Genomic DNA, 16,908 nt, shown 5'->3' with positions numbered 1-16,908 from the left:
CACTTTCTATATTGGAGCTGAGTACACCATGTATGTCGAGCCACAACATGAGCCAAGTCAGGAAAAACTTCAGGTGCCGAGTAGTCTTCAAGTGTTGAGTGAAATTCAAGTGCCGAATGACTTTAGGTGTCAAGCATGATACAAGTGTCAAGTGATATTCAAGTGACGAGTCATAGATGATGTCGAGTAATATAGAAATGCAACAAGTGTCGAGTAAGCTAGTGTAATATAAGTGTCGAGCATCTGGAATTAGCAAGTGCCAAGTAACATAGAATGTACATATGAGTTTGTAACTTCATTGATTCATATGTAAACCATCTTCATCGCCGACATATGAAAAATCTCAAAGGATCAAATGATAAGATCAAATATTTTGTATTTCCTATGTAATCTATATGCAGCCAATAAGAAAAATGATGAAGGCATGCAACCAATAGAAGAAGTGCAAACAATGAGCGGGAAACAGAGATTCAATATGGATCATAGATCCATACCTAACCCTAAATCCTTGAATGTCTTTATAAGGAAGACAAAATTTCATTGTAAAGTGATGAGAGTGGACAAGGATGTTGAAGGAAAACTATTTTCAGAGAAAAGAGTATTAGATCTCAGAGGATCAAGATCAGAGAAAGAAGATCAAGTTCTTGTATTCAGCAATCGAAGGATTGTAAGCTATCAGGTTCATTGTACCTAATACTCTCTAGCAATTGTATTAGAATGAAAACCCTATGGTGATAGGTTAGCTTAACAACTATTTTGTAGAATCTTTTAAATAGGTAATTAAATCTTTTAATAGGGCAACACTTCATGTAAAGTGTTTGAAATCCTTTAACCAAGTCACTATTGATACAGTGTAAAGCCTTTAACAGGGCAAACCATTAGAAGTGGTTAAACTTTATTACTGCAATGATTTTGTGGGTATCATCCCCACCCTAATTTTACCTTCTTATTCTTGGAGGGTTTTCAAGTTACCAAAATCTCAAGTGTTATGCGGTGATGCTTATGTGTTTCTCATAATTGTTTAATATGTTTATGTGCATGCAATCTACTTCCAGTTAAAAGGTTTTAATGGTCTAAATACAGGACTTCTGATTCACCCCCCCCCCCCCCCCCCCCCCTCTCAGAAGCATTATCCTTATTTGAATTTGAATATTCCAACAATTGGTATCAGAGCTTTCAGGTTCTCACAAAGTGGTAAGCCTAACAGCTTGGAGGATAAGATCTAAAGATGAAAATCTTCAAACTTGGGAAGATTATTGACAATCAAGTGATTGATGTGCAACTAGCCCTACACAAAGTAGAGGAAGCAAGGGAGGAATTGAGAAAATCCTTGAAAAGAAGGAAGGACATGGCCATAGCTGAAAATGATACAAACTACAAGGAGATTGATACCACAAAACTATGTACCAATGGAGACACCAAAGAATTTGATGCAAAAATAGCAGAACTGATGGAGAAAAACAAAGTTCAAGCAGAAGAGATAAGATCTCTCAAGATGGAACATGAATCACAGGCCAAAATGTTATGTGAAATCACTAAACAAAAGAAAAGAGCAGTTGAGGATAGAGTCATGATGGAAAATGATAAAAGAAATTTTGCAAATAGAATTGAAGAAAAATGTACTGAATTAACAAGGATCTCAAACATGCAGATGGATACACTTGCCCAAATGATGAACCTTCATCATGAACTCAATATGAAAGACATTGAGATCTCTACTTTAAAGATACAGAATGAACAACTATAGAATGAATTGAACAGAGAAAAAGAGGTAGCAGAGAATCTCAACAAGTCAAGTGAAGCCATCAAGTATTTTGAACAATTGCTAAAATCCCCAAGATCTGCCTATGATGCATCAGGACTTGGATACAATAGCACTAAAGTTGGAGAATCATCAAATATTGTTGAGCAAAAAGATGACATAGGAAAGAATTCAAAACCCACTTTTCATTACAATAATAAGAAGAGGCATACTGCTAATGTTTTCAAGAGTAGGAGATTCAATCAGCCAAATACACCCAAGAGCAAGAGTTACTGTCACAAGTGCAACATGCAAGGACATATGACACAAGATTGCAAATCCAATGTCACAAGGACTCAAAGATTTGATGGACATTGTCATAATTGCAAGAAGTATGGACATAGAGCATTTGAATGCAAATCAAAGCCTATGTGGACATCAAATCAACTAGCAAAATCAAAAAAAAATGAAAGTCACTATCATTGGGATTACAACACCAGGTATAGCTATCATTATTGTCAGGAATATGGACCTATACCACATAACTACATAAGAACACATTTCAAAGGGAACTATAAAAAATGGTTGAATCAAAGCACATGTTTTAGTTGTCTGAAAATTGGTCATACCAGTAGAAACTGTCCTACAAGGTCAAAGGCACCCAAGACTGAAGAAAATAAGGGCAAAGATTGATGTCGAAAAGATAAGGTGACAAATGAATAAGATTTGGAAAAAGAAAGATGAGTGCAACACATCAAGTGGAGGGATCACTTCACCCAATGGGTCAAGTGATCACACTTCATCAAACTAAGCATGAAAGGTATATGGGACTGATATACAAAGTTATATCACACATCAGTCCCAGGACAAAGAAGCAATGCAAAGTATAAATCTGCATGAGACAAGATGTCAATACAAAATCTAAATAATGTTGCCGAGATATCTTTGGATGCCAAGTTAAACTCCAACACATGTCGAGACTGAGTTAATAAATGATGCCAAGTGGTTGACTCCAATGGAAGCCAAGTAAAGTGGAAATGTAGTGTAAGCCAAGTAATGTTAAAATCCTTTAGAAGCCGAGTTGGCAGTTGAGCATTTAATGCGATGAAAATAGAGTATATTATCACGATTCCAATTAGTTCTCCTCATCACAATCAAGAAGAAAATAAGAGAAAGAGAGCAGGGAAACTTCATAGCAGAGAATCTAGCATTTCAAGTAGATTGCAACATCTCTCAATGTGTTTTCATCGATCTTGAGGTATTTTCATTTGTGTCGAGCTACAAAGTTTCATATTTAGTAAAAAGGAAACCCCAGTTTGCATAAATGGCATCAAGTTCCAAGAAAATTGAGGACAAAGAGTCATTTGAAGTTTAGTTAGTGTCCAATGAGGTCAAGAAACCTAATTTTCATCCCATTCCTAAAGTTGTATGCAAAAATGACCCAGTTGGAGCTCTCTCCCAAATACCCCCAAAAGTTGTAATGGTTCAAGACATGAGAAGATGCTACAATTGTAAGATAGGAGCCCTAGGAGATATGGAGATAAGCAAGCCTATGAGAAGTTGTGCATAGATGGAGTCATAAAAGATGAATTCAAAATTGTTGAAAGAAAGGGTTTGACCTGAGTTTTGAGCTTTCCCACCGTATTCAAGACAGAATGGGTTAAACTTGTGTTAAGCAGAATTCATGGTGGAAGTTTTTGGTTGGAAGATATTCCCATCAAATTAACCAAAGGAATCATACATAGTGTAACTGGGTACCCTACCCTAGATCAATTCAAAACCTTGAGAAGTGAATCAAAGGAGGTTATTGAAAAGAACATTGGTGCTCAGTGGAATAAGAGAGGAATGAAAATTAACACCATTCAGGATCCCCTAGTTGAGTTTGCTATTAGAGTCATTACCCATAAGTTCTATCAATCCAGTAGACTCAATAGTGTGCCATGTATTGTAGTAGATGTAGGCTACAAATTGGTGAAAAAGGATCATACTTATGATCTTGCAGAACTGCAACTACAATAGATTATAGAAAACTTAGCTTCCATAAGAAGGACAAAGGGTGCTCAATGTAAATTTGGAGCAATTCTTGTTTGTATATTCTTTTATGTTCAGAATGAGTTTCCCTCTTTTGGAAAAGTTACATGGAGGAATGATAAAACTATCATTGCCCAAATCAATGAATATATAGAACAGATGGGAGAAAATTTTGATACCCTGATGACAAGTTATTTTGAGGATTTCAAGAAATCCATGAAGCAAAGGGTGAAAATACCAGTTTCCTTAGTGGAAAAACACATTAATGATATATGTTTCTTAGTTGATATTGACTTCACCTATATTCAAGCTACAATTCCAAGGGTGAGATGGCTAAGGCCATTTGGTTATGAAATCAATGTTGATGAAGCATCTGCAACAATAACTGCATTATTGGTAGAAGAAGAAGATAAGAGTGCCCCACATTTTGGCACTTATGGTGTGGTAAGGTCAAAAATAAATATGGAGTTGAAAACTGCCTCCACATTAAAGAAGAAAGATAAATTGATGAAGAAAATCAAGAAGCAATTTGGTGAAGGGATAGAAGCTGAAGCTGAAGATGATGATGATAACAATGATGATGATGAAAATGAACAAGAACAAGGCCCAATGGAATTAACTCAAGGCCTAGGTGAAGACAAGGAGGAAGGTGCAGAAGAAGAAGAAGCCAAGGAAGCACCAACTAGAGCTGAGTCAAAGAAACAAAAGGCAACAGAATAGCCTCCAGCTCAGTAAAAACAAAAGAAAGTTGCCATGCCATCACCCCAAAAGCCAACAACCAGAGCTGCAATAAGGGCTTCTACTCAAAAAGCTAAAGATAAAGCTACAAAGAAGAAACCAATTAAGGAAACACAAGAAGAGCCGAGGAAAAGAAAAAAATATATGGCTCAACCTGATACTGATGAAGAAGATGAATCTGAAAAGGTAAGCCATTCTTCAATTGACATATTATGTAAAAATATTGGAAATGGAGACTTAAGCAACATAAGTAAAGTTGACTTCAATAAGTTCACTAACGATGAACAAAATAGAATAGAAGAATCAGTATATGGAATGATGGCACAGTTCAAGTACACCCCTCTTGAACTAGATGGACAATTGCTAGATGAACTGTTAAAAATTGTAGAAGACAAATGGCATTTTTGTTTAAGAATGGAGAAGGAGATGAGAGAATCAACCCTAGCAAGTATACTGGCTAATTTGACTAAGGAGCAAGTAGAAAAAATAGTCAAAAGGCATAATACTAGGTTTACACCTAAGTACAGGGCATTCTTCATTCTCCAAAACAAAATGGAAGAAATAGTACAAAGAACAACAAAATCATGGAAGAACTTATACAAAAAGATTGAAGATTTTCTTGAAGAAGAATACACGAAAGAAGCTTCTGCTCCACCAGAAGAAAGAAGAAAAAGGAGAGAAGAAAAGATAGTAGTAGAGAAAGAAGAAGAAATGAAAGAAGAGGAAGAGAAGAAGGAAGAAGAAAAGAAAGATGGAGAGGAGGAAAAGACACAAAAACAAGATGTAACGGCAACAGCTGAGCAAGAGCAACAACCAGACTAGACTGTACAAGACACACAATTGCCACCCTCTAGCCCTCCTCATGTACCCATCACACCTACAAAAACTATAAATGTACAGGATGTTCCTGACATTTTTGCTCAGAACATCAATCCATTAACTACAAAGGATCTCAAGAGAATTCTTGACCAATCCACACAACAAGCAAGATTATGTACATATCTAGTATTTGTCAGTGTGGATGAATTGCAAAAACTAGTAGAAAACATTGTTAGAGACAAGGTGAATCCACAACAACCACCTTCCAACATCTCTACAGCTACTAGTGATCAACCTCAAATGCTAATAGTTGTTTCAACAGGCATAGTTGACACATTAGTACAAAAGACAAGTGCAGTAGCATAAAAAGAAATAGAACAAATAGGACAGACTATTACATCTAATCCTATAGCACAAACACAAGGTGGACACCCTAAAATTACAATAATTGATCAAGCTAGAAAGCAAGAGGAGAAAACAGAGGAAACCCCTAAAGAGCAAGAGGCAATACAAAGATTGATAAATTTTCCTACCTCGGGAACTCCTTCACAACAACCATTGCAAATATCTACACCAAGATCAAGTTCTACCAAAGTTGCAAGGGTACTTCACTATGGAGACCCTGAATTAGATGAGGAGATAGTCATACCAAGTTATGACTCAAAAACAATAAATATTGATCAAATCAATGAGGTACAAGAAGCATTGCATAGAAGGAAGAGGCAAGAAATACTCAGGAAGGAGTATAAACAAAAGCAAACAATGCATGAGATTAAAGACATCTTTATGGATGGCTTCAGTATTCAGTCACTAGATGAGTCAAAGCATATTATGGAGCAATTATCAGATATTGTTGACCAGGTGACAAATGCAGACCAAGAGACAAATGCAAAACTTATGGAATGGTCTAAAAGAAAAATCTAGGGAAAAGTAAATGAGAAAATATCAAGTCAAATTGCACTTTCCCAAATTGAATTGGCAAAGCTTATAGAAAAAGTGAAAAAGGTAATTGAGAATATATTCTCATTGTACAAAAAGTTGTGTGACTTCTCATACTTCACATAGGAGACAAACCAAAAGATACTGAGCTTGGAGAGAAATTTAAATATTTCAAGCATGCAGCTATCAAAAGATCCAGCTCAAAGTGAGAAACATTTTGCTCAGACGCTTCACACTCATAAAGAAATAGCTGTCTTAACAATAGATGAGGCCAATATTAAGGCAAAACTGATATAGCTCCAATCCTCCATTACCCCACATTTAGAAGTACTCCATAAAGAACAAGTCTATGCTGAAACTGTTCTCAAGAAAGACCCTAATCTTTCTACTTCAGATGGACTTATTCATCTTGCTATAGAGACTGCTATCCAGCACAAGTCACTAGAAATTGCTTTGAACAATTGGGATGCAGCTCTCAGGATGATTATGGAGGTAAACAGCACATTTTTTCGTGAAGTATGGTCTTAACCCTTAAAATCCTTTGACATAAGTGTCAAAAAGGGGGAGATATATATCTTATTAACTAAGGGGGAGACATTATAAGATGCATGGGGGAGATGAGAGAATGAGAGAAGAAACAAAACCAAGGGGAGCATGATATACAGATAATAGCACAACCAACTCAGGGGGAGTTACAATAATTTTGAGGTATATATTGTAAGTTACAAAAATTTTGATTAAAGGTTTTTAAACCTCTCTATATACCAAGTAGATTATTTAATACGCTCATAAGGTCAGTTAAGTGTTTTTGTCACTCATGTCAAAGGGGGAGATTGTTAACCTCATAATGTTTTTTTGACACTTGAGTGCCAATACACTTAACCACTTTCTATATTGGAGCTGAGTACACCATGTATGCCAAGCCACAACATGAGCTAAGTCAAGAAAGACTTCAGGTGCTGAGTAGTCTTCAGGTGCCAAGTGAAATTCAAGTGCCGAATGACTTTAGGTGCCGAGCATGATACAAGTGTCGAGTAACACAGAATGTACATATGAGTTTGTAACTTCATTGATTCATATGTAAACCATCTTCATGGCTGACATATGATGAATCTCGAAGGATTAAATGATAAGATCAAATATTTTGTATTTCCTATGTAATCTACATGCAGCCAATAAGAAAAATGATGAAGGCATGCAACCAATAGAAGAAGTGCAAACAATGAGTAGGAAACAGAGATTCAATATGGATCGTAGATCCATACCTAACCCTAAATCCTTGAATGTCTTTATAAGGAAGATGAAATTTCATTGTAAAGTGATGAGAGTGGACAAGGATGTGGAAGGAAAACTATTTTCAGAGAAAAGAGTATTAGATCTCAGAGGATCAAGATCAGAGAAAGCAGATCAAGTGCCTATATTCAGCAATCGAAGGATTGTAAGCTATCAAGTTCATTGTACCTAATACTCTCTAGCAATTGTATTAGAATGAAAACCCTATGGTGATAGGTTAGCTTAACAACTATTTTGTAGAATCCTTTAAATAGGTAATTAAATCCTTTAATAGGGTAATACTTCATGTAAAGTGTTTGAAATCCTTTAACTAGGCCACTATTGATACAGTGTAAAGCCTTTAATAGGGCAGAACATCAGAAGTGGTTAAACTTTATTACTGCAGTGATTTTGTGGGTATCATCCCACCCCAGTTTTACCTTCTTATTCCTAAAGGGTTTCTGGGTTACCAAAATCTCAAGTGTTATGTGGTGATGCTTATGTGTTTCTCATAATTGTTTAATATGTTTATATGCATGCAATCTACTTTTAGTTAAAAGGTTTTAATGGTCTAAATACAGTACCTCTGATTCACCCCCCCCCCCCCCCCCCCCCCTCTCAAAAGCATTATCCCTATTTGAATATTCCAACATTCACTTCCTCTAAGCATCTTCTTATCTTCCACACATTCTCACACATCCAATTCTCAACTTGACCTTATACTTATATCATATACATTGTCAATTTGGCTTGAATATAGGTTAAAATAATTAATATTCATCTCCTCAGTTGGCTAGAACCAAAAAACAAATCCATTAAACTCAATATACCAAAACAAGAAAATCCTTTGTTATCCAACCCTGCTCAGTAGACACTAACACTAGAATTATTTTCTTGTTTTAACTAAGTGAAATTGGTTAACATTGCATCTTTGCAAAGTTCCTTTGGTAATCAAGTGAACTCAGTTAACACTAGTTCCTTCTAACTTTCCTTTGTTAAATTAGTGAGCTTGGTTAACACTCAACTTTTGCAAACTTCTCTTCAATTTTTGAGTGAACTCGATAGACATTGTATTCTAAACTTGGAAAACACTAAAATTCTCAATAGACACAAGAAACTATCTTCATCACCTGAGTGAGCTCGGCATACACTAACTGGTAAAGATATGAAATTTTGTATAACATTAAAGAAAATATATAATTGATCAATTGTTTTCAATAGGTTCTCCTTCATAGATTAATTAAAAGTTTCTTTAATCTTCAAATTTCTTATTGCATTCTTCATCATTTTCTACAAATTCATCAACTCTAACATTTGCCCTTTCCACAAGTTTGTTAGTGTTAGTATTCAAATACTTATATGTCTTTCTTTTAGTGGAATATCCTAAGAATATACCTTCATCATTCTTTGCATAAAGTTTTTCTTTCCTTGAATCTTTCAATATATAACACTTTCTTCCAAATACTTTAAAATATTTGACATTAGGTTCATAGCCATACCATAGTTCAAAAGGGGTATTGTTTGTACATCTCTTGACTTGAACTTGGTTTAGTGTATAAACAATAGTACTTATAGCTTCTCTGCAATAGTTTTTTGAAATGTTCTTTTTAATCATCAGTGTTCTTGTGCAATCCATGATTTATCTATTTCTTCTTTCACCTATCCCATTTTGTAATGGAGTCCCTGGTGTGAGCATTTTTCTTTTGATTCCTTTGTCATTGCAGAATGTATTAAACTTCTCCAATATGAATTCACCTCCTCTATCTAATCTCAATAATTTTAGACTGTTATCCATTTCCTTTTCAACTCAAGCCAAATAACACTTAAGCATTTGAAAAGAATCATATTATTCATTGAGAAACATCACAGTTGCCATTCTAGAGAAATCATCAACAAATAGGATAAAGTATTTGTCACCATAATGACTTTTTGCTCCATAGGACAACATAAATCAATATGAACCAACTCTAAAACATCATCAGAAGAACAAGTCTTTCTCTTGAAACTAGAATTTGTCATTTTTCCCATGTGACATTGTTTGCACATCACTTTATCAAGTTTTTTTCAATCTTAGTAACCTTCTTACTCTTTGTATCTTACTAATTCTTACCAAATTATCAAAGTTCACATGACATAGCCTTTTATGCCATAACCAAACATCTTAAAATTGTGCAAATAAACATGTATTTTCATATAGGTCTAGATAGAACAAGTTACCTCTTGTTTTGTTTCCATTTCCAATCATTTCAATAGTAGCATCATAGATTTTTCCTTCTTGTTTTGAAATTCAACTTAGTAGCCTGAATTGTCAAGTTGTACCACACTCAACGAATTATATTTTAATCCATCAACCCAATATGCATTGTCTTCTCTAATCTTGTCATTAAAGATAATATATCCTTTACCTTTCACATAAAATGGTGCATCATTTCCAAACTTAACACAACTTCTACTATAGTGTTCTGGTTTTTCAATCTTACTTACATCACCAGTCATATTATGTGAGAAACCACTATGAATTATTCATTTATCATTCTTAATCACATGTAAAATAATAGTTTTCTCTCACTTTTCATCTTTATCATATTCATCTTTTATTTCAACATAAACAACTTCTTCATCATGTTCATCATAATCACTTTCAGAACCATCATCTTTAGCAATGTAACAAGAATTCTTACCTTTTCCCTTGTAGTCTATGTTACCTCGGTTGTTTATGTTGTCTCTCCTTCCTTAGAATTTTTTGTCTTTCCTTCCTCCTTTTCATCTCTATCAAGACATATTGCAGCAATATGACCAACTTTATTACATGTAAAATAGATTATAGGAAGTTTACCTTTGTATTTGGTAAAGTTGTAGCTTCAGTCAGATAAATTCGATCTGAGATCATTTTTATTATTGGTAAATCATCATTTTGTATATATATTCATATTCAAGCAATAATAATATATGTTATTATATATAGTATATAATATGTGTATACATATTATATTATACATATACATATATTAATATATATAATATAAATTATTTTGAAATATATGTATTAATTAAATGATGACTAAACCTTGGAGACATGTCTCATCCTCTCATATTTATATGCAATCCAAAATTTCATTTGGAAGATATCTATAACAATGGAAATATTATTACATTTACAGAAAAGATCCATGTTACTTAACATGGTATCAAAGCCAATTTGCAAATGTGAGAAAATGATTCATTTATGAAACAGTGAGAAACAAAGAATATGGAGTTTTCATTCGATATTATATATGCCACATAGGGATTGTGGAATGGATTCAATACACATTTCAGAGAATCTGATCAATAATGAACCATTGTGGAAAAAAAAGCTCTTCAACACCCCATTTGTACAGATTCCACAGAACTATCATAGAGTTTGATGATGACACAATTTTTCTCGCACTAGTCCAACCAATCCTAATCTCTACTTAGATGATCACCATATATAAAGATTCCTCTTGCACCATCTACCAATAAATATAGATCTCAAATCATGCAGACAAAGGCTTCAACAAGTGAATTTATGTCCCATGTAGTTCATCATTTGGTGTCAACACAAGCCTCAAGTCATTGCACTGCCATACCAATATAAGTGAATAAGAAGGAATGATACATAATAAAATGGCTGGAATATGTATTTTTACATTGGGAATTATGATCAACATACCCTTAAATGCTGAGGAAAGCACTTCTCTTGAAAGACAAGCCTCATAAGAGTAGGTGGACTATATTACATACACATTGGACAACATTAATAAGATGAGGCATTGAATCATAAGTGATGATGAAACATTAAAGTATCATTCATTAGACATAGATGGAGGGTAAAGGGTCATTAACATGCTGTCTAAAAATAAGAAAATGGTTGTCTCCTATCTTGAGAATGAGAACCCTAAACGCACAAAAGAATCTAAAAGAGAAAATACCATGTCATCAATCTTAAATAATATATGTGCTAGGTAATGAAAAGGACCATCTAAAATATATTAGACTAGAAGACTATAGTATGATATGTGTTTGATGTTTTAGGTTTCCCTGTTGATTTAGTCTAAACAACTCTTGAAGAATAATTTAAGATATGAATAAACTCACCAACCACATTTAAGTGGAGTTTATATTAATAGGAAAGAAAAAGGAATGAATCAAAGAAACAAAATGAAAGAAGTGGGACTTTTAGAAAGGGAAATCATCACACATGGACAAGATGAGATTGACCAACAAAGATAGTATCACCAAATAAGGTGATAGGTATAATTAGATTAGATTCTTCTCCCGGCTTGCTACTCTTGTCTCATGCATAAGAAAAATTAGTGAGTGCAAGATCAATTGGTGGAATCTACAAAAGTCTCAAATTGCCTTTAGAATGCAATTTCATCTTAAAGAACATGAGTGAAGGGGCTAGGTTTCTTGTTGCCTAATAGATTGATATGAAAATTCAATCTTCTCATGGAGTGGACACTCAATGCCAATCCAATTTCCAAGTGGTGAAAGGGCTTTCGAATTTTTTTAAGTAAGAAATATATGCATGTGCATGTGTATGTATATATATATATATATATATATATATATATATATAGATAGATATGTATGTATATATATATATATGTATATATTATATATGTATATATGTATATATGTATACATATATAAATATATAGATACATATATACATATATAGATACATATATACATATATAGATACATATATACATATATATGTACGTATATATACATATATATGTACGTATATATATATATACATGTGTGTGTGTGTGTGTGTGTGTGTGAACCCCATGTGGAGTTGAAGAACATTACAAGGAAATTAGTGAGGAGAGTGATGTGGATAGCGATCAGAGACAAAGCCACCACCAGGTGACTTACATAATAAAAGGATTCAATGTGACAAGTGGAAAAATTTGAATATCTTGCATTAGTTGATGAGAAATATAATGAGACATTTTCAAGTGTGCTATATTAATTAGGATATAAGAGTTTTGGGAGTGAGAGATTTACCAAAGTTAAAAAGACATGTACAGTGGCATAACATAAATGAAGACACGTAATCCAATTTTTGTCACTCATGATTCAGTCTTTCTTATGTGGGGGATACAAATAGACTGAAGATATGTAAAAAATACAAGTGGGAACCACCTTTAAGGTAAGCAGAGGTAAGGTTCATTCCAAATATTATAAAGTAATTTACATATAGTATTGTTATTATATTGGTATAGGTGTTTTAAAATTGTTAATATACTAATCCCTCTAATTCCATAAAGATAATTTGGTAATATACTATATTATTTTGATATTTGTATATTCTAATTCCCTTGTACTATCAATATGTTAATGATAGACATTTAAAACATTAAAACATAATTATATTTGACACTAAAATAATGAAATAATATGTTGAAAATAGAGATATAGAAAATGGAATATATGCTTATATATTCATAGCATATATTGTATTAGACATTTATCTATATTATATTGAAATGTTCGAAGGGGTTTAGCTTAGTTGGTTGAAGCAATGAGTTCTCATTGTGGAGACCCTGGTTCAAATCCCAAGAGGTACATCTTTGTGGAATTATAAGTTATGACTCTTGGTCTTCTATTGGTTGTATTTGTCTCATTGTAAAAGGTGGATTCTAAGTTGTGACTCTTTGGCTTCCAAATGTTGTTTCTAGTGTGGTTGCTCAAAAGGAGGTTGAATAAGTTTTTAATTCTCATGTTGTTGCTTGAATGAGAATTAGAATTGTAAATAATTTAAATATATATATTATATTCAAATGATCTTATAAATAATAATTTATTATTCTTGAGTAATATGTTATTCTCTTTGTTACATTCTATAGGAGCATTTGCCTTTATCTTTTCCTCCAAGAATGTTAATGTAGGAAGAAGGAGATTGAGATTTAGAGGGAGCCTGACATGTTATTAGAGGAAACCTTGAAAGAGAGAGAAGATTGGGGATGTTATTTAGTAAAGCTTCAATGAACTTGGTTTTATTGATTAAGAGAGAGTAAACAATGTTGAGATGGATTCTCTAGTGTTGATAGAATAATTCAATTCAACAACATTTTGTCAATAAATGAAATAATAATATACAATATTTCCACTATCTAATTAACTCATCAAGCTCTTCAGCTCATTTTGGATAGCAAGGGCAATATCAATTAGATTGGATAAGTGAATCAAGCATTGTCTAAAATCGTCTCAAATAGACAACTTGAAAATTGAAGAGTGTCTTGGTTGGAAGGAAAGCATTGGGCCACACATAAAATGAGATTATAGATATGGATTGATTTAGATCCAATATTTAGATCAGCTCTTTACTTGTAGAAGGGGTAGATATTAGATTTGGGAAGTCAACATGAGAGATGATGTCAAAGGAATCCATATTTGATTTGATGCAAAATTGTTCAACTTTACAAAATGAGTGGGAATTTTACATTGTGGGGGGAATAATAGTTAATATTCCATTCCAACTTGAGCCTTCTTTAGGGGGGGGAAGTTCCATTCTCAAATAATCTAAGACAATCTTTGAATCTTCATGTGCAGATAAGTATTTTCATCTTTTACATTTATCTCTCTCTTATTTGTAATTCTATAAATACTATAAGGGTTATTCGCCTTGATATTTTCCTTTATGTTTGAAGATGTTCTTACAAGAAAATAAAGTTGGTACTTTACACATGCTGCCAAATATTTTGCAAACTCAATCTAATGATAGTAGCTCCAAAGACCCTGATGATCAAGATGGATAAAGTGAGGCTCTTGAAGAAAACATCATTAATGAATGAGATTATGAGATCCTTCTACATTAAGAGGGAGTATGAAATCTCTTCTAAATAAATACAAGAGCTTAGAAGATTGATACTCAAAGGGAGTCTACAAATACATGTGTGTAACTGTATAATTTTCATGGGCCTACTCATGAGTGCATCTTGAGGAAGTATTGACTTATCACTAGAAAATCAAAAGATTGATATCAAATTCAAAGTGAGTTTGACAAGAATCCTTGGGTGAAGAGAGCTTTTGATGAAGTAACTATAGAACCTGACTTCTCAGGATCATTTTTTAGAAGGAGAAATTTTGAGTGAAATCCTTTGTGGATGATATCTTCTCTATTAGGAGAAATTCTAAGTGAAATTATTTTTAATGTGCTTTCCTCTATGAGAGAAGTCTGAGGTGAAAATCCATGTTCCACCCTCTAGTAGCATCTATGGTGGGTCTACCATCTTACTTGGTTCACGATGGATATCATGTGAGTTACTACATGATGTTTTTGTGATTATATCATGAAAGGTGACAATCTTTCATTGATGTATATATTTAGAGGGGAGCTATTGAAAGGTGATGATCTTATCAATAGTTGGACCTATTATCATAATAGACTGCATTAAGTTGTTGTCCTAGAGTGTTGGAAGTTATGATAATGAATAGAATGTAACTATTGCAAGGTGATGATCTTATCAATAGTTGACCTATCTCCTAACACCAAAATATGTTGGAGAAATTATCTTAGTTATTTGGGCTGGATTTTTCTAGACACTATGATAACCAACTTATCATGGTTTTTTGGGCCATATTTTGCTAGACACCTTGATAATCAACTCATCAAGATTCTTTGGGCCATATTTTTCCAGACACCATGAATATCAATTTGTTATGGTTCTTTAGGCTAGATCTTTCTAGACACCATAACTTAAAACTATAATAGACCACACTTAAGGTGGTATTCAAATCTTGTATTAGAACTGCTGAAATTCACTCCTTGCTAAAGAGGAAGCATTGAGAAATTTAGCTTCATAGTGAATTGTATCAAATTCCATATGTAATAATATATATATATATATATATATATATATATATATATATATATATATATATATATATATATATATATATATATATATATATATTGATATCCTCATATATGTCATTCCATAAATATTATACTGAGTCAATGTCTCTTCATATACTTGAGAGCACAAGGTGTTCTACAAATCCTCCCTAGCTAAGAGGGAGTGTTAAATTTGTAGCTTCAGTCGAATAAATTCGATCTAAGATACATTTCTATTTTTGGTAAATCATTATTTTCTATATATATGTGTATTCAGGTAATAATAATATATATTATTATATATAGTATTTAATATACATATTATAGTATATAATATGTATATATATTATACATAATATAATATGTATACATATTATACATACATAAACATGTATGTATATATTATATTGATTATTTTGAAATATATGTATTAATTAAATGATGATTAAACCTCGGAGACATGTCTCCTCCTCTCATATTTATATGAGATTCAAATCTACACTTGGAAAATATCTATAACAATGGAAATATTATTACATTTGTAAAAAAGATCCATGTCACTTAACAGTATTTTCCTTTTCATCTTGGTAGCGTTCTTGACAATAATGCTTCTCGATCATCAAGGTTGTCATATGATTCACTATCACTATCCACAGGCTTACTTTATAAACTTTGCATTCTTTTAGATCCATCAAGGGTTAGTTGAGACTTTAAAGAACATTCAATAGTAGAAGGTGTATAATTATAAAAATTTGACAATTCAAATGTAGTGAGTCCACCAATTCGACTATCCAAGGTCAAATCATTACTAGGTGTACATCTCAGTTCTTGTATTGTAGATACTCTAATGGCATACATAGGAATTAAAGTTCTCAATAACTTGTGGATTACAGTCTCTTCAGATATGTCTTCTTGAGTATCTCTAATTGCATTCACCACTTCTTTGATTCAGTCACAATACTATGCAATATTTTCTCCTTCTAGCATTCTCATGTCATCGAACTTGCCTCTCAAACTTTCATCTTTAGTCTTTAACACATTATTTTCTCCTCCATGAATTAGTGCCAACTTATCCCACATTTGTTTTGCATTAGTACAATCCTTTACATTATCAAATTTAGCATAACTTAGGGAAGATTTAAGATCCATAATCATCATTTGATTATGCTCCTACTTCTCTTTTATTTTCTCAATTATCATGGTTCTAGGAACTTCTATGTTTTCATTGTCCAAGTAGTATAGTGCAAAATCTCCAACTCTAGATAGATGCAATCTCATCAAGAGTTGTCAAGTTGGAAAGTTCTCTTTGTTCATCTTAGGTACCTCTCTCTTTTACATCTTGATCTTTTAGCTTAAGTCCCTTCAAACTTTCCTTACAAGCATCAAAAACTCCGATACCAATTGTTTGAATGATTAGAATAACTAAAAGGGGAGGTGAATCAGTTATCCTAAAATATGAAACACAAAAAATAACATTCACACATTTATGACACCA

Source organism: Cupressus sempervirens, chromosome 4, assembly GCF_028749045.1.
Source record: "Cupressus sempervirens isolate cs-2001-9-10 chromosome 4, ASM2874904v1, whole genome shotgun sequence".
Taxonomy (NCBI): Eukaryota; Viridiplantae; Streptophyta; class Pinopsida; order Cupressales; family Cupressaceae; genus Cupressus; species Cupressus sempervirens.
The sequence above is the reverse complement of the archived record's forward strand: the minus strand, read 5'-3'. Positions refer to the sequence as shown.